This window comes from Lepus europaeus, chromosome 2 (genome assembly GCF_033115175.1).
Source record: "Lepus europaeus isolate LE1 chromosome 2, mLepTim1.pri, whole genome shotgun sequence".
In the NCBI taxonomy this organism is placed as follows: Eukaryota; Metazoa; Chordata; class Mammalia; order Lagomorpha; family Leporidae; genus Lepus; species Lepus europaeus.
In genome coordinates, this window is record NC_084828.1 from 5,158,229 (window position 1) to 5,184,226 (window position 25,998).

The following is a 25,998-nucleotide window of genomic DNA, read 5'->3' on the forward strand; positions in this document are numbered from 1 at the left end:
CAGTGAAATCCACCATATCTAGAGACAGAAGAACAAAATTTTGGTTATGTCAACTGAAAAAAATTGTTTGACAGAATCTGACATATATTTCTGTTTTTTTTTTTTAATTTCCAGACAATAAAGGACAAGAGGGAAATTGGTCAGCTTTATTTCCATATTTGTCTGTTTTTGCTTTCATTTTTATTTTACCTTTTCAAAATTTTCCATATTCACTTCAGTTGGAGACATTGCGTACATACACATAGATACTATCTTTCTTGAAAATGGAGATCTTAGTATCAGAGGGTGAGGGATTCATGACAATGTTCATAATGTGTGGAAAGAGAAGCATGTTGTCATTTACATGGTGCGATTCAGTGAAGCAATATCTATAACTAAGTAACCGGCAACACGACATCAGCTCCATGCTTATACTCTCTATATGTTAACTCCCACGAATAAGAGAAAGCACCTGACGGTTGTTCTTCTCAGCTTGCCTTATGTCATTTAGCACAGTGATCTCCAGTCCCAGCCACTTTGTTGCAAATGTCTGCATTTAATTCTGTTTTATGGCTGAGTAATATTCTATTGTCTGTTTATAAATGTGTGTACCATATTTTCTTTTTTTTCCCAAAGAAACCTTTTATTTAAGGAGTACAAATTTCATAAGTAAACTTTAGTACCTGCCCTCTGATCCCCACTTCTACCCCCCCATTCCCAGTCCCATTCTCCATTAAGATTCATTTTCAATTAACTTTATACACAGAAGACCAACTATATACTAAGATTTCAACAGTTTGCATACACACACACACACAAACACACACAAGCTGTTTGAGAACAAGTTTTACAGTTAAATCTCATAATACAACTCATTGAGGACAGAGGTCCTGCATGGGGAGTAAGTGCACAGTGACTCCTGTTGTTGATTTAACAATTAGCACTCTTATGTATGAGATCAGTGATCACCCGAGGCTCTTGACGTGAGCTTCCTAGGCTATGGAAGCCTTTTGAGTCCACAAACTCCATCAGTATTTAGACAGGGCCATAAGCAAAGTGCAAGTTCTCTCCTCCCTACAGAGAAAAGTATGTCCTTCTTTGATGGCCACTTCTTTCCACTGGGTCTCACTCGCAGAGATCCTTCATGTAGGATATTTTTAATCCAGTCATCAGTTGATGGACATCTAGGTTGATTCCATAACTTTGCCATTGTGACTTGAGAAGCTAAAATTGGACTGCAGGTGTCTCTTTCATATGCTGGTGCCATTTCATTTGGACATATTCCCAGGGGTGGAATAGCTGCACGATATGGTGTATCTATTTTTGGTTTCTGAGGAATCTCTGTGTTACTTTCTGTAATAGTTGTACCAATTTACAGTCCTACCAATGGTGTATTAGGTTACATTTTTCTCTACAACCTCACTAGCATTTGTTATTTTTTTGATTTGGGAATGGGAGCCATTCTAACTGCTGTGAGGAAAAATCTCATTGTGATTCTTATTTAAATTTCCCTGATGGCTAGTGATCCTGGGAACCTTTCATGTATCTTTAGGCTATTCACACTTTTTTTGAAAGTCAGTTCCAGAGAGAGAGAGAGAGAGAGAGAGAGACTGACTCAATCTTGCACCTGCTGGTTCACTCCCCAGATGGCCACAGCAACCAGTGCTGGGCCAGGCTGAAACCAGGAGCCAGGAGCTTCATCCATGTCTCCCATGTGGATGCAGGGTCCCAGGCACTTGGGCATCCTGTGCTGCTTTCCCAGGCCATTAGCAGGGAGGTGGATAGGAAGTGGAGCAGCTGGGACTTGAACCCCTGCACCTACGGCGTGCCTTTAGAGGATGCTTCCTTTGCAGACGCTTTGCCCATTCTGTGTGCCTGCTCTTCTCTTTGTCCAGTGCTCCCTTTGCTGTGCAGAAGCTGCTTGGCTTCATGTAATCCCAGTTGTCTACTTCTGCTTTTATTGCCTGTGCTTCTGAGACCTGACCCAGGAAGTCTTTGCCTAGGGCAAGGTCTTATAGCATTTCCCTTAGGTTTCCTCTCGTAATTGGATGGTATCTGGTCTCCAGTTTAGATGCTTTATCCATTATGAGATTTTTCATATAGGGGTAAGGTAGGGGTCTTGTTTCAAACTTCTGCTGTGGAAATCCAAATTTCCCAACACTTATTGAAGAGACTAAACCAGAGAATGATTTGTGCTCATTTGTCAGATTAGTTGGTTAGAGATGTGTGAGTTAATGTCTGGGGTTTCTGCTTGGGTCCATGGGTCTACATGTCAATTGTGGGACAATGCCACGCTATTTTGACTACAACTGCCCGGTAGGATGTCTTTCAATCTGGTATTGTGTTGTCTCAGGCTTTGTTTCTAGTGTTTAAAATTGATTTGGCTATTTGGGATCTTTTGTGTTTCCATATGAATTTTCAGATTGCTTTTTCTAGTTCAGTGAAGAACACCCTTGGAATGTCCTTGTATTGAACCTGTAAATTGTTTTGAGTAGTGTGGACATTTTGATGATACTGATTCTTCCAATCCATGAACATGCAAGATTTCTCCATTTTTTGTGCTTCTTCTTGCATTTGTTTCTCTAATGTTTTGTAATTCTCATTCTAGGGATCTTTCATGTCCATGGTTAAATTTATCCTAAGGTATCTACATTTTTGGTCACAGTGTGTCTGCGACTGATCTTAGTTCTCTCTCAGTGTATAAGAACACTGTAGATTTTCGTGTGTTGATTTTATATCCTGCAACTCTGCTGAATTATTTTATGAGTTTTAATAGTCTTCTAGGGAAGTCTATGGTTCTCCTATATAAAGTTTTGTGCAAACAGGGATAATTTAACTTCTTTCTCTCTAATTTGTTCCCCTTTGATCTCTTTGTCTTGCCTAATGGCTCTGGCTAAGTCTTCCAGAACTCTATTGAATAATAGTGGTTACAGTTAGCACAGAGAGCTGGATTGGAAGTGGAACAGCTGGACTAGAACTGGTGCCCATATGGGATGCCAGCACTGCAGGTTACGGCTTTAACCCACTATACCACAGTGCCAGCCTCGAGATGTTTTCTTTTAGAAAGCCATGTGTGCTTCAGAGTTAGATGAGAGAAATCCATCTACTGATCACTTCCTATTGTTGGGGTGGGATTGTTAATCCTGTTCCATTTTCCAGACCCAGAAACAGTTGTTCTCTCTGTAAGGAAATGACTGAAAAATAAGGTACACGAGAGCGTGGGGTACACAAGAGCGTGGGGTACACTAGAGCATGGGGTACACAAGGGTGTGGGGTACACGAGAGCGGGGGTTACACGAGAGTGTGGGGTACACAAGAGTGTGGGGTACATGAGAGCAGGGGGTACATGAGAGTGTGGGGTACATGAGAGCGGGAGGTATACTAGAGTGTGGGGTACACAAGAGCGTGGGGTACACTAGAGTAGGGGGTACACGAGAGCAGGAGGTACATGTGAGTGTGGGGTACATGAGAGTGTGGGGTACATGAGAGCGGGGGATACACAGAGTGTGGGGTACATGAGAGTGTGGGGTACACGAGAGCGGGAGGTATACTAGAGCATGGGGTACAGAGAGCATGGGGTACACTAGAGCGTGGGGTACACAAGAACGGGAGGTACATGAGAGCATGAGGTACACAAGAGCATGAGGTACACGAGAGCGTGGGGTACACGGGAGCATGGGGTACACGAGAGTGTGGGGTACACAGAGTGTGGGGTACACAGAGTGTGGGGTACACAGAGTGTGGGGTACACAAGAGCATGAGGTACACGAGAGCGTGGGGTACATGAGAGCAGGAGGTGCACATGAGTGTGGGGTACACGAGAGTGTGGGGTACACAGAGCGTGGGGTACACTAGAGCAGGGGGTACATAAGAGCAGGAGGTACACGAGAGCGTGGGGTACACGAGAGAGGGAGGTACACGAGAGTGGGAGGGCATTTGCCATTGATTGACGTCGGGTGTCTCCCCTGGGCCACCACATCCTAATAGGGCAGCAGTGCCAGGCTGGAGGTCAAGGCCTCACACTGGGCTGCTGTCCACAGCTGCTCTGGGCAGCTGGGCGAGTGGCCTCCCTGGCCACAACGCTGTGGTCACAGGGGCAGCTCTGTGAGCTCGGTGCTGTCTGGCAGGTGCAGGAACCCACTGTCTCCTGTGACTTAATGGTTCAGGTGGCCTTATTCTTGGGTGCAGAATCCAGAGCTCAGCAGCGTATAGGTGTTACCCCGGCCACTCACTTTGGCATTGCAGTTGATTATGGATGAGTCAAAGGTGTTGAGTGCAGAAACCCACAGAGGCAGTCCCTGACTTCAAGCGAGACGCTGAATTTGTAGGCCATTGCCTCCAGAGATTTTAAAAAGCTTTTCAGGAAGCAACTGATTTCATATAAATTTCAAAAACAATAGATCATGTTTTTGATAAGAGGCCAAAAGAAATGATTGCTTGTCTTGACTTGCTTATCACTTATTCCACAGAAGGAGTATGGACATGAAATGCATTTTTGCGTCACCAATGAGCACTGAATACAAGCACATAAGTTTTTATAAAAGGAAAACAGGAGCCTCTTACCCTGTTTCCAAGTACACAGACAAATAGTAGAACTTTATTACTGAATTTGCCTACCTGCTTAGCCATGCGTGGACTCCCTGACTTAAATATTATTGGCACAGACTCTTCTTTATGGAATCCAAAGTACACCAGACCCACACTTGGTTTTTAAAGATTTATTTCATGTATCTGAATGGCAGAGTGACAGAGAGGGAGAGAGAGAGAAAGAGGTCTCCCATCTGCTGCTTCATTCCCAATGACCTCCCGGCCAGGATTGGGCCAGGTCGAAGCCAGGAGCCTGGAACTCTCCCTGGGTTCCCCACGTGGGTGGCAGGGGCCCAAATACTTGGGCCATCCTCCTCTGCTTTCCCAGGCGCATTAGCAGGGAGCTGGATTGGAAGTGGAGCAGCCGGGACACCACCTGACAACCACATTGGCTGGTGTTGCAGGCAATGGCTTTGCCATCTGACCACAACGCTGGCCCCGGACCCACGCTTAGTGTTCCACCTCCCTACATCTACCATTCTCATGTCGCCTCAGTACCCTTGGAGGAGGCGTGTCTGGGAGCAGAGGTTCCCATTCCCACAGCCCAGTGCTCCTGAGCTGGTGGACCGTTGCAACTTCTTGGCGAGACGGGAGCATTCGACCTGAGAAGGCTGCAGGAGCACACGACCTGAACCCACAGGGCAAGAAGAGGTGGCGGGTCATGCTTTCCATGCCCAGGGGCCCAGGTCTCACTCACTGCCTGGTGTCTCTCTCCGTGAGATGCCAGTTTAATGTCTGTCTAGGGAATGGACGGGCAGCTCACCCAATGATTTGTGCAGTGCCTGTCACCATTGATGCAATGACGTTGAACAAATGAGTGAGGAATGAGGTGGCTGAGGGACCACGTGCCCACATGTAGGCTCTGCAGAGCAGCACATGCCTACTGGTGGAGGCCGAGCAGCAGCCCAGAGAAGCGGGGAAGCCCACGAGCAAAGTCAGAAGGGCTGTGTGGCACCATTGGTGGTGCACAGAGGAGGGCGGGGCTCAGGCTGAACCCAAGAGAAAGGCAGATAAAGGAGGCGTGAGACCCACACAGCCAGGTGCATGGTCCTGGTGGGAGAAATCTCCCCACCCCTCCCCAAAATACAGTGAAACCCAGACAGATGTAGGTCCTGGTACAGAAATTAGAGTGCAGGGGGTGGGCGTTTGGCACAGTGGTGATGTGTCACTTGCGGTGCCAGTATCTCACACTGGAGTGCCCTAGTTGGAATCCTGGCCACTCCACTTCCACTCCAGCCCCCTGCTGATGCAGCCCCTGAGGGGTGCCAGGTGGTGGGGCAAGTGCTCGGGTCCCTGCTGCTCACATGGGAGACCCAGATTCGGTTCCGTGCTCTTGACTTTGGCCTGGCCCAGTCCTAGGTGTTACAGGCATTGGGGGAATGCACCAGTGGGTGCAAGCTCGCTCGCTCGCTCTCTCTCTCTCTCTGTCTCTGCCTCCTTCTCTATATCTCTGTTTTTCAAATAAAATAATTCATTTAAAATTTTTGAACATATTAGCTAAATTTATTTTTTAAAAATGAGAAGGGGAATCCGAGAGAGACCGAAACTGGGACGAGGAGTGTGGCGGAAGCGGCGGGACTCCCAGGCATGGGGGCTCCACTACAATAGAGGCAGCACCCCCAACCACCCCCGCCAGCCCCTCCGGAGTGAAGCCCCCAAATCCCTCGGGAAAAGGATGGCGGCGGCACCTACTCAGATAGAAGCCGAGCTGTACTACCTGATCGCTAGGTTCTTGCAGTCCGGACCCTGCAACGAATCTGCTCAGGTGCTAGTGCAGGAGCTCGAGAAGCACCAGCTGATTCCGCGCCGCTTAGATTGGGAGGGGAAAGAGCACCGAAGAAGCTTCGAGGATCTGGTGGCAGCCAATGCACACATTCCTCCAGACCACCTCCTTAAAATTTGCGAGCGGATTGGTCCCTTACTAGATGAGGAGATCCCTCAGAGTGTCCCTGGCGTACAGACCTTACTAGGTGTCGGTCGGCAGTCTCTGTTACGAGATGCCAAAAAATAAAAATAAAATAAAATAAAATAAATAAAATAAAATAATGAATGAGAGGGGCCAGTGTTGTGACATAGCAGGTTAAGCCGCCACCTGCAGTGCCGGCATCCCGTGTGGGCACTGGTTCAAGTCCTGGCTGCTCCACTTCTGATTCAGCTCCCTCCTAATGATCCTGGGAAACCAGTAGAAGAAGGCCCAAGTTTTTGGGCCCCTGCACCCATGTGAGAGACCCAGATAAAGCTCCTGGCTCCTGGGTTTGGTCTGGCCCAACACTGTTGTTGCAGCCATTTGGGGAGTGAATTAGCAGATGGAAAACTATCTCTCTCTCTCTCTCTCTCTCCCCCTCTTTCTCAACTCTGCCTTTCAAATACATAAAATAAATCTTAAAAAATTAAAATACAGGTTAGGCAATGATGGGGGTGGAACTTACTTACCAGTGGTTTAGTGAAGACAGGAGCGTCTTTCCAGCTCAGGCGACAGTGAGGACCAGAAGATGCCACAAGGGTGGGAAGCCCGGGGTCTCGTCTGCAGGAGGAAGCCTGCCCTGCTTTGACCTCACCCCTTCTTGGGGACATCGGCCAATTCCCAAAGGTGAGGGCCTGCTGTGACCTGGCCCACATTCCCGGAGAGGACCCCAACCCCGCCAGCCTTGACTCGTTCTGCTTCCACTCCCCTCCATGTCCACGCCAGCCACTCGTGGCCTCTTAGCTGAACAAGCAACAGTGGCTGCAAAAGACGCCTCCTGCATGGAGCCCAGCCAGACTGAACGCTGCTCACACGCTGTTCTGCCCTCATCGTATGTTCGTCATGCTTGTGCTGGGCTGGACACACACCTGCCTGGATATAGGCACACACTCAGCTGCTGTGTGTGACACACGTGTAAACGTCAGTGACTACAGTCTTAGAGATTTAGGATAGAGACAGCTCTTCATAACACACACCTGAGTGGCAACTTACAAGCTCTTTCTAAAGCTGTATCATTCACGCAAGCATTGCTTTGCTCCTAAAACCAGTGTTTGCTGCTGACCCTGTGAGCGCTGGGGGTGGCAGGGGGCACAGGGGACCATGAGGAAGCTGTCATCAGTTCCTTACTCCATGGCTAGGGCAAGGTGAGCTCTCTAGCTGTCTCTTATTTATTTTAGAAGCAGAGTTACAGACAGAGAGAGAGAGAGAGAGAGAGAGAGAGAGAGAGAGAGAGAGAGGTCTTCCATCCACTTGTTCACTCCCTAGATGGCCACAATGGCCGGAGCTGGGCCAATCCGAAGCCAGGAGCCAGCAGCTTCTCCCTAGTCTCCCATACGGGTGCAGGGACTCAAGCACTTGGGCCATCTTCCACTGCTTTCCCAGGCCATAGCAGAGAGCTGGATCAGTACTGGAGCTGCCAGGACTCAAACCCGCACAAATGGGGTGCCAGCACTGCAGGCAGAGGCTCAGCCCACTAAGCCACAGCGCCGGCCCCCAGCTGTATCTTATTACTCAATGCTTCCAAAGGTACCTGGGAAATCTTGATGCACAAAATAAATCAAAATATGTGATAAAAGTAAAAAACCTGGAATGACAATTAGAAGTTTCATGAGATGAAATTTCCTCCGTTATTTAAATTATCTGGGAATTCATCACAAAACGCTGGTGATTGGGGCTGTTTCAAGCCTTGTTTCCTGTTCACTGCCTCTTCCCTCTGGCGCTGCGCTGATTGTCTGAGCAATTTAACTTCATTAGATTCATTGGGGGAAATGAATGGAACTGATTTGCCTTCAGGATTCTCTTGGGAGAGAGTAATAACAGGGTTCCTCGCGCATTGAAAGCAGCATCCTTGGAGCGGGTCTTGGCCGGGAAGTTGAGACGCCTGCATCCCATACTGGAGCCCCCGGATGTGCCCAGCTCTGCCCCCGACCCCAGCTTCCTGCTAATACAGGCCGTGGGAGATGGCAGTAATGGCTCGAGTGACAGGCCTGCTGGAGTCCCCAGCTCCCAGCTTCAGCCCTCGCCAGTTGCAGGCATTTGAGGAATGAACCAGAAGGTGGGATCTTTCTACTGTGTCTCCCTGTCTCTCTCTGTCTCTCAGTTGAATAGTTTTTTAAATGCTTAAGGATCGGCATCCCTGTTTTTCATCTCCAGAAAGTCTGTCACTGTTGTTAAAGGCCCCCCGGGGTGACAAACAGATCCCGTAAATGACATCGCCACGTCACTCCTATGTGCTCACACTTGTGGATGCTGCAGGGGAAGGAGCCCACTCCGTGTGACGCCAGGGGCTGTGGCTCCCACCTGCTTCCAGGGGGACGTGGAGGACAGTGTTCGATGCTCTGCCTTCATGGTCGGTTTGTCTTCAGCTCAACCAAGCATTGGAGATGAATTAGGAAATCCAAGTAGAGGCGCTCCCATCCCACCCCGCCCCCACTCATGGTCAGTGGGGTCAGGCAGTGGCCACAGTCGTGGTGTAAACAGCCGTGGCCACGCGGCCGCTCTGCCTTGCCTTCTGCAGTGGACACCTTGCCGGTCTGATGTGACTGCGAGGCGTGACTTTGCAGCACTGCCTCCAATCTGCAAGGAACATGGACAGACCTGGCCTTGGCTCTCTCTGCTCTGTCTTTGCTTTGATGGCGTCACCCCCTTCCAGGCTGACACCTCCCTCCTCCAGACTCCGTGACAAGCAGGTCATAGCTGGACCTTGCTGCCCGGGGACCAATCTGTGTCTTTGAAGTCAAACTGGGAGCTGTGGGCCCTTGAAACACTAGAAGAAGGCCATCGATTTTTGCCATAGAAAGTCATTTATAGATGTGAGGTTCCACCACGGGGGCGGGATGGGCTTCCAAAAGCTCATGAAAACACTGTGAACAAAACTACATGGAGTTAAATTTCTTTGCAACAAGAGAAACGTATCTTTTAAATCCATTTTTTCCATGAACTTTTTGAAGTCCCCTTGGTATATGTGTGGTGGGTGATGTCCCAAAGAACCCTCATTGCAGGCTGAAAATGCTATAAGTAGGAAACTCCCTGAGTGCCCCCTGCCCTGCCGGACCTCCCCCTCAGCAGACAGCACACGGCCGAGTGCGGTGTGATGGCCGACTGGGAGGCAGCACGTGGCCGAGTGCGGTGTGATGGCCGACTGGGAGCCAGGCCTGCTGCCACTGCCCAGCATGTCCAGGAAGCACCACAGCCCACAGCACTGACCAGGGAAGAGGTCACAATCCGGAGTTGGAACAATGGCTTCCATGAACGTGACCACCTTTTGTAAAGTCAAAACATTGTCAGCTGCAACATTGTACACTGGGGTCTAGCTCTACAGGACCGGTGCTGGGGATTGCTTTCTGGAAAGAAAATACTGGAAGCATGAAAGAGTAGAGAACACAATGTGGACAGTGTGTGACTGCGCTTGTCATCAGCACGTGACACGCGGCCATCAAGTACCCAGCCGTGCCGGCCGGTCGTGAGCCCTGGGCACAGCCGTGGGGTAGGATGCACTCTGATCTCACACACCCTAGTTCACCACTATCTGTGGAAGTCCGGTGTAGACCCAGAGCAAGCCATTAACCAGGAGCAGCAGGAGCTGGTTTGCCGAGTGCTGTGTGGTTCACAGAGGTTGAATAAGGTTACATCGATAAGTAAACTTCCAGGTTGCTTCTTTCTGCAGAGAAAAAAGTCTTGATTTCCTGAAAAATGTGTGCATGTGTGTATGTGTGTGCATGAGAGAGAGGTGGGAGAGGGGGAAAGAGGAAGGAAGGAAGGAAGGGAGGGAGGGAGGGGAGGGGTGGGTGTGTGTCTCAGTGGTTGAGATGCTGGGTGGGGTGTGGGCATCCCACGTGGAGATCTGGATTGAGTTTCCAGCTCCCAGGTCCAGCCCCCCAACCACTGCAGGCATTTGGAGAGCAAGCCCGTGAACAGGAGATGTCTCTTCTTGTCTGTCTGTCTCTGTCTCTGCCTCTTACAAAATAGAGATGAAAACAAGCCTGAGGCCACGTGACAGTGATACTTACCTGCAAGATACACGGAGGTTAATTATATTATTCATACTCTGGTTTCTCTTCTGATCATATAAAGATTTTGCCTTTTACTGATTATATTATTCATGGTTTGTTTTCATATGAATGAAGCATTTCCAAATAAATGATAACATGCAAGTGACAGAATTGATATAAAAATACAACACTTGGGTGTGCATTTGTGTTGTTGCTGGGTGACGTCATTCCCTGCAATCCCATCATAACAACCACAGGAAGCCATTGAGGGCCTGTTGGGAAGCTATTGGTTGGTGCCTGGAAACCTTGTGGATCCAAACACTCTGCCGGCGTCACTTACTGCTGGAATAGCAGGAGGCGGAGAGGCTGAGGTTGCTCTGCTCTGTTGGTTTCCGGGATTCCGATACACTGCGATCTGATGAGGATGCTCCACCGGAGGCCTTGCCAAGGAGAACCTTCCGGTAGGGAAGGAGACAAGCAGGTTGTGTCGATGGGGAAATGAAGCCGTAGTCCTCTGGGGAGGCACTGAGCCCAGTGTCTGCCAGCACAGTGCTCTGCGGGCTGGATCAAAATCTGACGAGATTGGCATTATGCTATAAAACAACTAGCAAGCAAGCAGCCTATTTCTTTAAACTTCCGTATGATGTGGGAACGACACCAGGGCTCTTTGCCCACGGTGCTGAGAGAAGGATGTGGCCCTAACCCTTGGCTAAAGAACTCAGAAAGTACTCAGGACCAGGATGGCTCCAAAGAACCAAATGCCTCAGGACATGGCTTCTCAGAGCCAGCCGGCAAAGGCTCCCGCACAAAGCCAGGCAACTGCATGCAAGGCGCGACTCCAGGGAGAATGTGTTGCTCTAAACAGATAAGGCGGTCTCATAGCAACCACACAGGCAGTGGAAGCCCACACCGTGCCCAGAAAGATCTTCACACACTGGCCTTGGCGTCCACGCATCAGAACATCGTGAATGCCAGAGACTGTCAAAGAAACGGCATGGATTTCAGCCCGCGCCTCTGAATCTTTGGCAGATCAAGTGGATCAAAACCTAAGAGCGCAGAAGACTCCAATCATGATATCAGTAAAGTTAAACAATAGCAGAGTGTCCGAGACTGAGAGAAAACCCCATTACAGACTACAGAATTCAAGTAAAAGGTGTTCTGAGTACGCTCCGTGACTACAGTGATGAAAGGTGCGGTGTTGGGTTTCTGCTTAGAAACCTCAAGCACCTCCTCCCTAACTTCATGTCCAACCCCGCCTCCGTCTGCCTCCAGCTGGGCGTTCACTCTGCAGACAGGTGCGGGAAAGATACCTTCAGCAGCTCACGCGTGCCACACGGTGCTGCACCTCTGTGATGCGCTCCCTGCCCGAACACCGTTCCTCCTTTGCAGTAAACAGCTCCGTCATGTCGGTCTCCCACAAGAAGGGACAGGCAGGCATACGAATACATGCACACCTAGCCACGCAGGTCTGTGCAGCGGCTGCCGTGAACCAGCAGTTGAGGTCTGCACAGCCAAGACATGAGCCTTGACCTCAAGGAATGGACCTGGAGGGTGGTGGCAGAGAGGACATGGCCGGGGTGGCAGTGCCCACCTGCCTGGGTGCACACTGCTATGCCGGACGGCCGTCCACCGATGCTAGGTGAGCACCGCACGAGGAAGGCTCTGTGAGCTCACTGAGGACGTGCTGCTGCCCCTGGAGCTGTGCAGCCCACGCCCCGACTGCAGAGGGCGTCTCCCCGTTAAAGATGCAACGCCTCACTGTGCAGGTACCAGAGCAGGGACCCATCACCAGGCCAGGCTGGCAAAGAGGTGCGGGAACTGGGTCACTCATGCAATGCTGGGCTAGAGGTCGGGCGACGAGGCCTTTGGGAAAACGGCTTGGACAATTTCTTACAAAACTGAATGTTCACTTACTATGCGGTCCAGTGAGCATACTATGGGCATTTACCCAAGAGAAATGGAAACTTCTACCTGCAAACACGTCCACACTGAAGCACATAAACACACACAAGTGCACACATATATGCACAGAAGAACATACAAACACATACCTATAACATGTAAATACATTCATCTACATACAAACACACATATACACACATACCTATACATACATATACCCACACGCATACACACATACAGACACACATACAAATACAGATACAAACACATATATATATACACACAAAGACACACATACAGATACCTATACACACATGCAAATACACATAAACACACATACAGAATACACACATGTGCACACGTAGTAAACACATACACACTTGTACATACAAATACACTCGGGCACATACATACACATAAACACATGCATATACACAAATATAGACACACATATACATACACAAACCCTGGATAGAAATGGTCACAGTAGTTCTACTCAGAATTGCCAAATTCTGAAAACAACCCAATTTTTTATCAATAAACGGTTGAAAACTCTGTGGTCCATCCCCATGATGAAATACGATGACTCAGCAGTAAAAGGAAATGGACGATTGGTACCCAAAATAATGTGGGTGGACCTGCAGGACATTGTGCCTCATGAGAGAAGTCGACCACCAAAGTTCTCTCTGTACAATCTTCTCCAATGACGGAAGTGCAGAGGTGGCGTGCCAATCAGTGGGTGTGCAGGGGTGGGGCCAGGTGGGGACGGTGAGACAGGGAGCGAACTCCAGGGGGTAGCAGCATGGAGCTCCTCCAGGGATCACTCAGGTGTGTGTCCTGAAGGAAGTGTCGCTCTGTGACTGACGGGAGGGGTTAAATAGAACTACACACACTCACACACACACACTCAGGCACTCACACACACACAGGTGGATGCAAGGCTGTGAGTTAAACGTGATGTAGTCGTTCAGACCAGTTAGATGTTGACTGGTAATGTCCCAGGGCCTGTCTCCTGCTTCTGACCTTGCAGCACGGTTGTGTAAGATCTTGGTATCAGGAAAAGCTGAATGAAAGGCACTCGGGTCTCCACGCTGGTTTTGTACCTTCCTGTGAGTCTGTCTTTCAAAATCAATGGCATCTAAAAGCCACGCCGGCGACCACAGATGGGCACGTGCAGTGTGATATCGGTGTGACGGTGTCGTGGGAGTTCAGAGAAGGGAGTTGACCTTGGAGGGGAAGGTCAGGTAGAGCTTCCTGGGGAGATGAGTGTGAGATGAACGCTGGAGGGCAGGTGGAATTCAGCCTGGAGGGGCGGAGCTAAGGCCCAGAAAGGAAGAGCAGGACCAGCCAAGCCTGGACACGGAGCGCCTGCTCCCATACCCCAACGGCCAGTTGGGTGGCAGCGGCCGGGCAGGGACCCTCGAGCCGTGTCAGAGGGGAGAGGGAATGTTCTGGTGAAGGGAGAACTGGCTGCCAACTGCATCCTGGACCACAGCCGGGTGATTGAGTGCCCTTTCTTCCCAACTGTGGCGATGGAGCTCTTTGTAGATCACAGGAAGCCATCCTACACTGCAAGTGACAGCGTCAGCCTGCACACGGCATTGCAGGAAGCTGAGCCTGCCGGGGCTCCAGCAGAGGCCGAGACGGGGAAGGGATGGCCGATGGATGCTCACATGACCACACGGTCGACCGCAGCTGTGCTGCTTAGGGCCTGAACTGGACTGACCTTTGAAAGATGCTATGAGCATTGTCTTCAAGGGAGGGGACCTGGAGTCCATCCAGGGTTGAGCTTGGGAGGCAGGAATGGGGAGAGAGAGGGATTTGGAGGAAAGGACCCACAGTCCATGGCGCCCTGTTCAGGGGCTGGTGTGCCCTCACAGTGGGAATATCTGGCAGACTCAGCGTAGGGTGACCTGGGCTTTGCAGGGACCCACAACAGCCGAGCAGAGACCAGCAAGGGTACGTGGCGAGGGGGGCAGAAGATGGATAGGTGTGCCAGCCCCTGTGTCGGGCTACATCAGAAGGCCCATGCAGAATGACATCAAACGATAGTTATTTGGGTCCCAAACTTTTCAAGTGTATACATTGATTTTTCATAGACATATATATATATATATATTCCACAACCTTTTTGAAAACCCATATGCGCGTGAATTTCAAGCATTTTTGCACAAAATTAAGCGTATCTTTTAATTCCATTTTCCACAAACTCTTTGAAGTGGCCTCCTATGTGCAGACACACCCGGTCCAGAGATGGGAAAGCCCCCAGCTCAACTTCTCTGTCACCCCCACTGCCACGGCTGCCTGGACTCCTGACCAGGAGAAGCAGGTGCGCTTGGCCAGCCACAGCAACCAGCTCTGCGGAGACAGGAAAATCGCTCATTGTCCAAGTGGCTGCAGGCAGCCTGTCTACACCCAGAGGAGCCTGGCCCCTACGATTAATCCTGATTGCAAGGCCTCCAGATAGGGCCCCTGGCTGAGCCATCAGCTTCCTTGCTCTCGGAGCTCGGCACGGAAGTCACAATGGCTCCAACCTCATCCTTGGGGTTGTTTGTTTTGAGGGCTCCCTCCTTGGGTCCTATCACCAGCAGACGTTTCTTCCATCTCCCTGGAGGATGGGGTCGGGGTTGCGTTTTTAGGTTGCTGTGTGGTTGCGATGAGAGGGGGAGAGGTAGAGGCAGGGCCGCAGCCCATCCCAGTGGGAGGCCATCTGGGACTTCGTCTGAGGACCCTCACAGGAGGCAGCTTTTGTGCAAGTCCACATCAGACTCAAGTGCTCCCTCACGTCGGAAGCTGGAGAGGAAATGTCACTTCATTCCCCAGCTTGTCCCCCGGGGATGAGTATCCCTGTCCCGGGATCCTATGAGTGTGTGCAGCTCTTTGAGCTCCTTGGGGAAAGGGTGTGACATCTGGGAAAGCCATAGCTCCAGGGACGAGGCCACCTGCCCAGCAGGGAGCGCTGACACGGGCTGCTCTTTGCTGTGACAGCGACACCGTGCCTGTGTCAGCCCTGAAAGGTCACCTGTCACGGTAGTCCTGGGACAGCTGGAAAGGCGTGGGGTGCTCCTTTCCCTGGGGGGCCCGAGGCTCCTCAAACCCTAATGGGGGTTGATTGCTAAAGGGGACTCACGCCGTTGAGCTGGGGCTTTCAAAAGCAAGTAGTTTCCTTGTTTCTTCTTATAAGGGTCCAGGCAACTCGGTCGGGAGGAAGTAAATTCTACCCATTATTTATCACTGTTGGCATATATATGCTATCTTCTAGGACATTCAAATTGTTATCTCCCATTTATTAATAAAAAAAGAAATGGGTTAGGATAGAGAGAAATGCATAAACATATGTTTAAGAACAAAAGCTAATGATGCCATAAAGAGTTTTGATTCACTGATGGTGCCCTGTGCGTGTGGCTGTGGGGCGGCTGTGCGCTGTCCAGAATCCCTGTGTGGAGCCCCGCTCTCCCCACATGGCTGTCTTTGGAGGCAGGACCTTCAGCGAGGCGAGGGTCCAGGGAAGGGGCCCTCACCCGATCTCACGGTGCCCTTGTGAGAAGAGATTAGGACACAGACTTTTATTTATTTATTTATTTTTAAGACAGGCAGAGTGGACAGTGAGAGAGAGAGAGACAGAGAGAAAGGTCTTCCTTCGCTACTGGTTCACCCTCCAATGGCCGCCGCAGCTGGTGCGCTGCGGCCAGCGCACCGCGCCGATCCGATGGCAGGAGCCAGGTGCTTCTCCTGGTCTCCCATGGGGTGCAGGGCCCAAGCACTTGAGCCATCCTCCACTGCACTCCCAGGCCACAGCAGAGAGCTGGCCTGGAAGAGGGGCAACCGGGACAGAATCCGGAGCCCCGTCCGGGACTAGAACCCGGGGTGCCGGTGCCGCAAGGCGGAGGATTAGCCTGTTGAGCCACGGCGCCGACCAGGACATAGACTTTTAATCTCCTCCAAAGGCAGAGTAGAGGAGGGGAGAGATGGAGAGATGGAGAGATAGGGTGAGGGAGGGAGGGAAGGAGGGAGGGAGAGAGAGTGAGAGAGAGAGAGAGGATGTTCCATCTGCTGGTCCATTCTCCAAAGGCCCATGGCAGCCAGGGCGGGGACAGGCTGTCCCAAGTGTTGGGTTAACCCATTGCAACACACGGCACACCTCAAAGTGCTATTCTTGTTTTAACCACCCAGTATGTGATATTCTGTTGTGGCAGATATAACAAACCTATACAGGCTTACAACTTGAAGTATAGTTTCCAGTGTTTTATTGGCTGATTGAGATCCTATTCTGTAGTTGTGTGATTCTTTTAAACAGCACGAACATTTATGCTGTGCCTGAATGTGTCTATGTAAATGTGGTGACAGTGGGCATCCTGATGCAGAAACTGTGCGGAAATGTGTCACCCGCACAAACCATGGGATTACACGGTCAGAAGGTGACTCACAGCCAGCATAGTGGCACCGTGGGCTAAGCCACTGCCTGTGGTGCCAGCGTCTCATACAATGCTGGTTCCAGCCCCCGCTGGTCTGCTGCTAACCGGCTCCCTGGGAAAACTGCAAAAGATGGCCCAGGGCTCGGGCCCCTCCCACTTAGGTGGGAGACCAGGACGGAGTTCCTGGCTCTGGGCTTCAGCCCCTGGCTTGTAACCATTTGGGAATGAACCAGCTGATGGAAGACTCTCTCGAGGGAAGAGATGGACGAATGCATGGCCCAGAATTCCATTTTCTAATTAACATCATAAACTTCACTCGCTCAAGTTCTGTTAATGGCACAGTCTAGTTCCCCATGAGTTTTCATCAATTTCTTACTATCACTGTTGGTTGGCAAGAAATCAAAGCCCACTCACAATTTTCTCCCTAATTATTAAAATAAGTTATCTTGTTGGGAAAAATGTGGCATTCTATGTACGTGACCAGACGGGAAGTAAATAGTAGGAAGAAATGACCTACTTCTCTGCTAATTTAATGAAAATACTGTTTTTAATATCATTGGGTTAATGATAATGATTCTCATGCAACACAAGTCTTCCAATAACAGGACTGAAACAACTTCAGAGCAAATACAACACAACCCTCCGTGCTCCCCATCTCTGCCCCACCACGTTTAATCACGGCAGAGGGCCTGGCCAGCCTGCCAGGAAGTGGCTCACGGCACATGTAGCCCACTCTAGCCTGGCAACATACATCTGATTAATGGTTATAATCACAGTAACTTCATTATGTAAGCATAGCAACCCAGCCGGGAGGATGTTTGAGTGTGTGCTAAGAACTTACTAATTCCTGGCTGATGAAATCATTTTCTTTATAGGGCTTAGAGCTTCCCAGTAGGCAGCACTACTTGCTGAAACTTTCATGAACAATAAGCGTTTGGACAGGAGGCATTGTGGATGCCACTGCCGTGAAAATTGCCCTTGGTGTTTCTGCAGGGACTTCCTTCCGACAAGCGCAGTGGGCTCCATCAACATAATCTCATTAATCCTCATCACGACCTTAGGAGGCTGCAGGTCTCATTGTTTTTCCGGATGAAGACAAGGAATGACACTGAGAGGCAGACCCCAGACGGGGCAATGCTGCTTGGTCTTTGCGCAGCTGCAGGAGAGACAGGAGCAGAATTGCAATTCCTTGTCCCTAGGAAGGTTCTGCAGATGTTTCAAAGAAGAAGTGTCCATTGTTCACAGTAACCAAAATGTGGAAGCAACCAAAGTATCCATCAACAAAGGGGTGGATAAAGAAACTGTGCAATGGAGTTCTACCCACATTTTCAAAATGTGGGGGAGGTGGCAATGCCCCAACAGGGATGGAAACTGAGGACATCAAGCCACGTTATGTCAGCCAGGCACAAAGGAGTAGCTACTGCCCAGCCCCTCTGACATGCGGCTCCTGGAGCAGGCAGACTCCTAGAGAAAAGAGGAAGCGTGGAGCTAGCTGGGGGCTGAGGAGTCGGGGAGAGAGGAGACGCGGGAGCTGGTGCCTGATGAGTACCAAGATGAAGAGTTTTGGGCTGGATTGTGGTGAAGTTGTGCACCAATCTGAATGTTCTTACTTGCACTTAAAGTGATTACTGCAGTTCATTTTATGCTATGCATCTTTTACCCACCCCCCCAGGAAACAAAGTCGTGTTTGATGTGTCTGAGAAAATGCTACCCCGGGCTTCTGGGTGGTCCCAGGTGATACGCGGCGTGGGTATGGCAGGGGTACGGAGGAGGATGGGGATGAGCTGTTGAGGTAGGGTAATGTTGACAGAAAGGGGATTGGCCACGTCTCTCTAGAAGGTTTGCTGCTTTAGGCCCGGTCCTGGTGGTGGGTTAGAGATGGAGGAAAGAGCTGCCCCACAGCCTACTTGCAAGCCTTTGGTCAGGCAGGTCAAAGTCCCACACAAGGGATGGCACCTGTCCAGCCCTGTGTTCTCCCCTTCCAGGCAACCTGCCTTTTGTTTGTTTGCTTCCTTGTTTTTTTTTTTTAAGATTTATTTATTTATTCAAAAGTCAGAGTTACACACAGAGAGAGAGAGAGAGGTCTTCCATCTGCTGGTTCACTCCCCAGTTGGCCACAACGGCCTGAGCTGTGCCTATCCGAAGCCATGAGCCAGGAGCTTCCTCCAGGTCTTCCCATGTAGGACAGGGGCCCAAGGACTTGGGCCATCTTCTACTGCTTTCCCAGGCCATAGCAGAGAGCTGGATTGGAAATGGAGCAGCCGGGACTAGAACCAGCGCCCATATGGGATGCCGGTGCTGCAGGATGGGCTTTACCTGCTACACCACAGGGCCGGCCGCACTTGCTTGTCTTCTCCCACTGGAAGCAGCAGTAGCTGTCCAGGAAGCTGTGTGCTTCACTGGCATCCAGGGACCACATCGTAGGTTTGTGACCAGTGTGGTCTCACAGGGCCCTGCTCCAAGGGTTTTAATGTTCTGGAGCTGCCGTCTGAATTCCTAATCATTTTATCCATGAAACTGCACGTTGTAAATGAATTCTGATGGCCAACAGAGCAAAACCTGGGTGCATGGGGTCCCTGTGCCTGTGCCTTCCCATCTCCCCAGAACAGATATCGGCCATGTACTACCCCACCCCTGGGCCCCAGGCCTCTCCTTCCCTGGGTCCCCCAGCAGTGGCTCTGGTCCTCCACCCATGGCACCCTGGGTGAGCGTTTGAAGATCAGGGTCAGGACCCCAGTTGGGGTCCTCTCCACCCCAAGGAAGCAGCACCATGGCGCTTGTAGAGATACTCAGTTGGGTGGGCCTCCAGGTACCAGCACTCACCCACCTGGGAGGGTCCTGACTCAATCCCACCCTGGCCCCAGCTGTGGTGTGTCAGTCTGGTGCTGGGAGGGGTCTCCAGTAGCTGGTGGGCACATGAACATTTGGTGTCAGGTGATGGGGTTATGTCAGGTACCTGGGAGAATCAGAAGTTACCCAGCCAATGTCCCATACCTGCAGGAGTGCAATGCTAAATGGAAAACAAAACCACCATGACTCATGGAAAGAGAGAGACCGAAGAAGAAAGAACAAGTTTGCGTTCTAGAACTGTAGTCGCCTTCTTCCTGCTGTTTGACCAAGGAGCTCCAATTGTTCACTTTGCCCTGGGTCCTGAAAGTTGTGAACACACTCCTGTCTGCATTCTCTCTCCACCATCAGGCTGTTCCAAGGGGCAGTGGGAAGAAGCAGTTACAAGATGCTTATTTTAGTTCAAAGCTGTGGGGAATTCATGCTTACAAAGGGTGTTCAAAAAGTTTAGGGGAAAATATGTGTTATGTAAAAAAAAATCTATGCATAGATTTCAAAATGTGCACCCCAATAAGCTTATCTTTTAATTCTGTTTTGTCACAAGCTTTATGAAGAGCCACCATTCACAGCTGGCCTGCGGGAGAGATGCAGGGAAGGAGCCGTGGAGGACGTCCTGGAGGTTCCCCCCAAAACGGGCTCATGCCCAGATCAAGTGGCTTCCAGGAACGCTCTGGCCTTGGGAACAGAGCAGGGCTGCCAGGGCCCCTGTGACAGGTGTTCTGTGCCCCGTGGGCCAGCCCTGGCCTCCCCGACTAGGGTCAGGCAGCGAGACTCTGCGTTTGGAATGAGGAAACCTGGGCTCTCCCACGGATTCCATGAACTCATCCTATTTTGTTAGGGGTAGATGGAGTTAGGAGGCCTCTCCTCTACAGGAATCACCTTGCTTGTGAGAATGCATGTGCAGTGATCCGAAACTAGAAAGGACTCAGAGAGACAGGTGCCTTGGATACTCAGTGGGGTGTGAACTTTGACCTGGTTAGCCTGGGGTGAGAACTTTGACCTGGTTAGCCTTTTAGGGGAAAAAGGAAAATAGGAGGAAGTAGGAATTTCATCAACCTAGGGGTTATGGCGATAACTTTACTGCATTGCTTTGACAATGACGTTGGGATTTTAAGACCTTACCACTAAGATAAAGCTTTGATTAGGGGTGAGCTAGAAGTGAAAAAGGATAGATTAGGCCGGCACCACAGCTCACTAGGCTAATCCTCCACCTGTGGCACCAGTACCCCGGGTTCTAGTCCCGGTCGGGGCACTGGATTCTGTCCGCCAGGTTCTAGTCCCAGTTGCCCCTCTTCCAGTCCAGCTCTCTGCTGTGGCCCGGGAAGGCAGTGGAGGATGGCCCAGGTCCTTGGGCCCTGCACCCCATGGGAGACCAGGAGGAAGCAGCTGGCTGCTGGCTTCAGATCGGTGCAGCGCGCTGGCTGTAGCAGCCATTTTGGGGGGGGGGGGTAAACCAACGGCAAAGGAAGACCTTTCTCTCTGTCTCTCTCTCTCTCACTGTTGAACTCTGCCTGTGGAAAAAAACAGAAAGAAAAAGGATAGATTAGTCGTTGTCAGTCTGAAACACGCCAGTTCTCAGCCACCCTGGGAACAAGGGGGGAGGGGAGAAGATGTCAAGTATGCACCTTATCCTAAGATTCTCTTATTTTCTGATCTTTATTTTTGCCCCTTCAAGGCAGGGGTTTGCTGTCTGGTTTCTCTTTCGCCATGTGCACAGACATCTGTTAACATAAATTTAGATTCAGTGAATCTGCTAGAAACGATATTTCTACCTCTCTTGCATGTACTTATGGTGTAATTGAGACTCCACTTAAAATGACCCTTACAAATACATCTTGGGCCATGTCTACGGCTAACATGTGTCTCCTACCCGTTGTTGTGTGGCTTAAATACATGTGCCGTGTGTGGCAATGTCTCAAGCACACAGTCACATTCACACAAACTGGTTGTTGCCGTGTGTGTGTGTGTGTGTGTGTGTGAGAGAGAGAAGAAGAAGGAGGAGGAGGAGGAGGAGGGGGAGGGGGAGGGGGGGAGGAGGGCATGGAGGAGAGGGAGGCGAGACGCGAGGGACCGGGACAGGGAGACCAGGAGGGCTGAGAGGGCCCTGGCGATGGGGCAGGTGAGTGGGCTCCGGGCAGACTGCGTGCCAGAACCGCCCTGAGACCCGAAGACTGAATCAGTTGGTCTGGGGTGGGGCCTGAGCCCCTGGTGATGCCGGCTTCTGAGAGACACAGCCAGGTTGGGAGCAGATGATCCGTTCATCTCCCCGGAGTCAGGTGAGAGACCCGAGCGCAAGGGCAGAGAGGGTCCTGTCCACTCCCAGCAGCGAGAGACTGGAGCCAGGCTCCTGGGTCCACCTCCTCCTTAGCTGGGACATGCTAAGAGGTGAGAGGGCCGCCGATCCCCAGCCCTTGTCGGGGCCCTGGTGGGGCCCCAGTGAGTGCCCGAGGCAGCCTCCCCGGGGCCTGGGCTTTGAGGCACTCACTGACTCCTGCTTTCACCTACGATGACCTAGAAGGAGAGAGGTGAGAGCCGTGCATCCTGTGTGTTCAGCTGCAAGAGAACCGGGGAGACGCGTTTTGACTCTGCACGAAGATGCTGGTTATGGAGCCCAGGCGATGTGCAGACAGTGGCTGGGCTTTCTCTCTGAGAGTTTCTCCTCGTAAACTGCTGACTGGGACGCGAGGTCGGAGGAGGAGTAGCTGACACTGTGCTCATGTCTGCCCCAGTCTCGGTTTCCCTGCCTGGGCACTGAGCCAGCCTGGTTGCCTCAGGCCTGGCCTCACCCTCTCCTCCGCCAGCCCCATTCTCTCGCTCTGAGACACCTGCTGGGGTGCAGGACTTGGCCCACCCCTACCCAGGAAGCCCCAGATGATCTGCGTCGGGGGTCGTCACTGGCGAGGGCAGCGATGGCTTCAGGATCCATCAAGTGAGATGCCGCTCGACTCTTACGCTGGGGCCTCTGGCGCCCAGTGCTCTCTGGGGGTCCCCTTCCCCCTCTGCAGAGTGAAGGGATTGTCCCGGAAGCTGAGGACAGGAGGCGTCACCAGACTGTTCCACACCTTCCGCTGTGTCCTTCCCGCTGGCGTTTCTAGCAGGGCTGGGCAGGAGGGAGAGACGTGAGAACCTGAAGCTTCGACTTCCTGCTCCTGGTAGAGGCGCTGAAAGACTTGTGGAGAGCAGAGGGTGGAACTAATCACAAAGATCAGTGATTACGAATGCAGACCCCCCGTCTCTCCATATCCTCGTGTGGACACATAGTTTATCGCTGTTATTTGTCGTAACATCCTGTGATGCTCGGTTCCTGTTGGTAGGGTTTTCCTTTAAGAGTACGTTACTTATCGCTCATAGGCCAAACCCTCCACTTGCCCTGTCTGTTATGACGGGAACAGTGTAGTCATTAATGCAGGGAGGAGGCTGGCAGAGCAGTTAGATGTGGCGTGGGACACCACCGCCCGTACCGGAGTGCCTGGGGTCAAGTCCGGGCTCTGCACTCCATCCCAGCTCCTTCCCAACACCCCCTGGGAGGCAGCGGCAAGGGCTGCAGTACTCGGGCTCCTGCCACCCCCACGGGAGACCCGGATGGAGCTCCTGGCTCCTGGCTTCTGCCTGGCCTAGGCCCCAGCTGGTGCAGGCACCTGGGTAGTGAACCTGATGATTCACGATCTCTTTCTCTCTCAGACTTTCAAACAAAATGAAAATTAAAAAGAAACCATTGATATAACGATGATGTCTTTGCTATTACTATGATTATGTCTCTGCTAGCCAGCGTCCTGGTAAGGGCTTAACAAGTAAGCTGTAGGGGGAGACGGAGGAGGAAGCCCTGGCTCCTGGCATTTCTGGGGGTATAAGTGCTCCCGCATGTCCTAATTCGGCAGTGTCACCGTGAGACTTAATCACTAAGCACACACTGGCAGAGCACTGTGCCATGACCAGACTTACATATTTTGTGCCAAGCACCAAGGTGTTGCAGAAACCATGATGGTTCTTAAAAAAAAAAAAAAGTTGTTTATTTGAGAGGGAGAGTTAGAGACAGAGAAAGGGAGAGACGGAGAGAGATATCCTCCATCCGCTGGTTCACTCCCCAAGTGGCTGCCAGCAGCCATCCCCAGCTGGCAAGGGCGATGCAGAGACCCAGGCTTACTCCCCTGCAGGTCCCCACCGCGTGCTGGAGGGGAGCATCCCCCACAAGGCTCACACCATCCACTCTGCGTCTTGGCAGCTCCTCTCACTCTCTCCTCTCCCCTCACTTTTCTCACCCAGTGAATGCTCCGTGGTGCTGCCACGTGTGTGACACGGTGCCAGGGTTGCTCACCAGGTGAGCACACGACTGCTGTGTGACCCAGGAGTGTGTCTAGGAAGCTACCCAGGAGCATGAGAACATGGGTCTACACAGCAACCTACATGCACAGGTTTCTCGCAGAGCAATCCGTAATGGTGCAAAGGGGGAAGTGTAGATATGCACCAGCCAGCGAGTGGATAAACGAACGCAGTGTCCATACAACGGAGCGTGATCAGCACGGAGAGCAACACGACGCTGGGGCATGCCGTGACGTGGACAGACCTGGAAAACCTGCCTGGGGCGCACAGCCAGCAAGCTGGGCACTGAGAGTGCTCGCTGTGTGAGCCCACCCGTTGTAAGTGACCAGAACAGGCGAGAGAGGGGCAGGATGGTGTAGATTAGTGATTGCCTGAGACGTGGGGTGGGAAAGGGAAGTGACCGTGAGTGGGCAGGAGGGATGTTTGGGGGCTGATGTTGATGCTGTGGACTTGACGTGGGTACGACTGTGCGGCTCTGTGCGCTTGTATTCAGGGTGTAAGCGTGTGTGTGTGGTGCCCGGGTGCTCGCGTGTGTCCTGGGCCATGTAAATAGACATGTGTTGCCTTGGGGCGTGTCCCCCCAAATGTTTGTCTTTGTCCCCCTGCAACCTTCGAACATGAATTAGGGCCTTGTGTGGAAATTGGTTCTTTGAGGGTTTTCCAGGGTTTCCCAGGCACTTGAATTTGGCCGAGGAGGTGCGGGGTGGGGGTGGGGAGGTCACAGGTGCACGCCGGTTCTTAGAAATGAAGGAGATAGAAGTCAGGTGAAAGTATAAACGTGCTTGGATTATTTTCTAAAAGTTCCCCATCCCCTTTGAATCATCTCGTTTTCCCTCGAGTTTCTAAAAGCTCTTTACGGGGCTGGTGTTGGGGCTCAGCGGGCGTGAAGGCAGCATCCGCTGTCAGAGGGCTGACGGGAGTCCAGCTGCTCCACTTCTGCTCCAGCTCCCTGCTGAGGGACCTCAGAAAGGAGCACAGGGTGGCCCAAGGCCTGAGGCTGCTGCCACCCCGGGGAGACCTGGATGGGGCTCCTGGCTCCTGGCTTCAGCCTGGGCCAGACCTGGCAGCTGTGGCCCTCTGGGGAGTGAACCAGCACAAGGAAGACACCTCTCTCTCTCTCTCTCTTTCTCTCTGTCTCCCTCCCTCCCTCCCTCCCTTCCTCCCTCTCTTCCTCCCTCTCTCTCCCACCCCATTCTGCATTTCATATCATCTTTTACAAACAATTTTAAGCATTTTAAGTTATGTTAGAATCTGTACCTGAAGTCCTGGGGTGACTGCTGACCATGGTGGATGGTTTTCTCATCTGTTTTCTGTTTGTTTTTTGGTTTTTTGGTTTGTGAGCTCATGATCAACAGTTCTTAATCCGGGAGAATTCCCGTATTCCCACGGGTGTCCGTGGAGGGCAGTCCTTTCAGAATCTGCTAGTGCTTCTATCGTTGGGCTCCCGGGCCTGGTACCCAACTGAGATCACATCCATGTTCATTCTGCACAAATCTGACCCCCAGCTTAGGTAGTCAGGCCATCACGAGATCTCTGGGGAGACACGCTCCTCCATCTGTAGCGCGAGCCCCTGTTTCCGTGGATTTTCTCCCATCCTTATTTATATGCTTGTTCTCAAGACTCAGCACCGTGAGGGGCCGGACGTGGGGGTCTGACTTTCAACCCCATCTCCGGGGGCCACAGCTGCACCACCGCTCCCGTGCCCTTGTGGCTTCAGCCCTCATTCTTCTCCCACTTTCTTAGAACCTCAGAATGTACTTCCAGAGGTGTTCATCGTGCAGAACCTCTGAGTGGGCTGCTGATGGGGTGGGGCCTTGTGTCTTCCACACATGGAAGCCTATGATTAGCTTTTGAGGTATCGGAGAGGAAACCCAAACGTTTCTCAAATACAGACTTCCATTTTCTCAGGAAATGGAAAAGGAGAGGCCCTGTTACAGTGACGGGAGGCCGGTGGGCACAAGGTTCCCTGGTGACCCACAAAGGTCTGCAGGGT

The 25,998-nt window shown here is 51.5% G+C and overlaps 1 protein-coding gene across 1 annotated transcript in view; it reads left to right on the forward strand.

Moving 5' to 3' along the window:
- Nucleotides 1-25,998, forward strand: part of DSCAM (DS cell adhesion molecule) — a 707,908-nt gene that overhangs the window by 534,901 nt on the left and 147,009 nt on the right. The window lies entirely within an intron of this gene.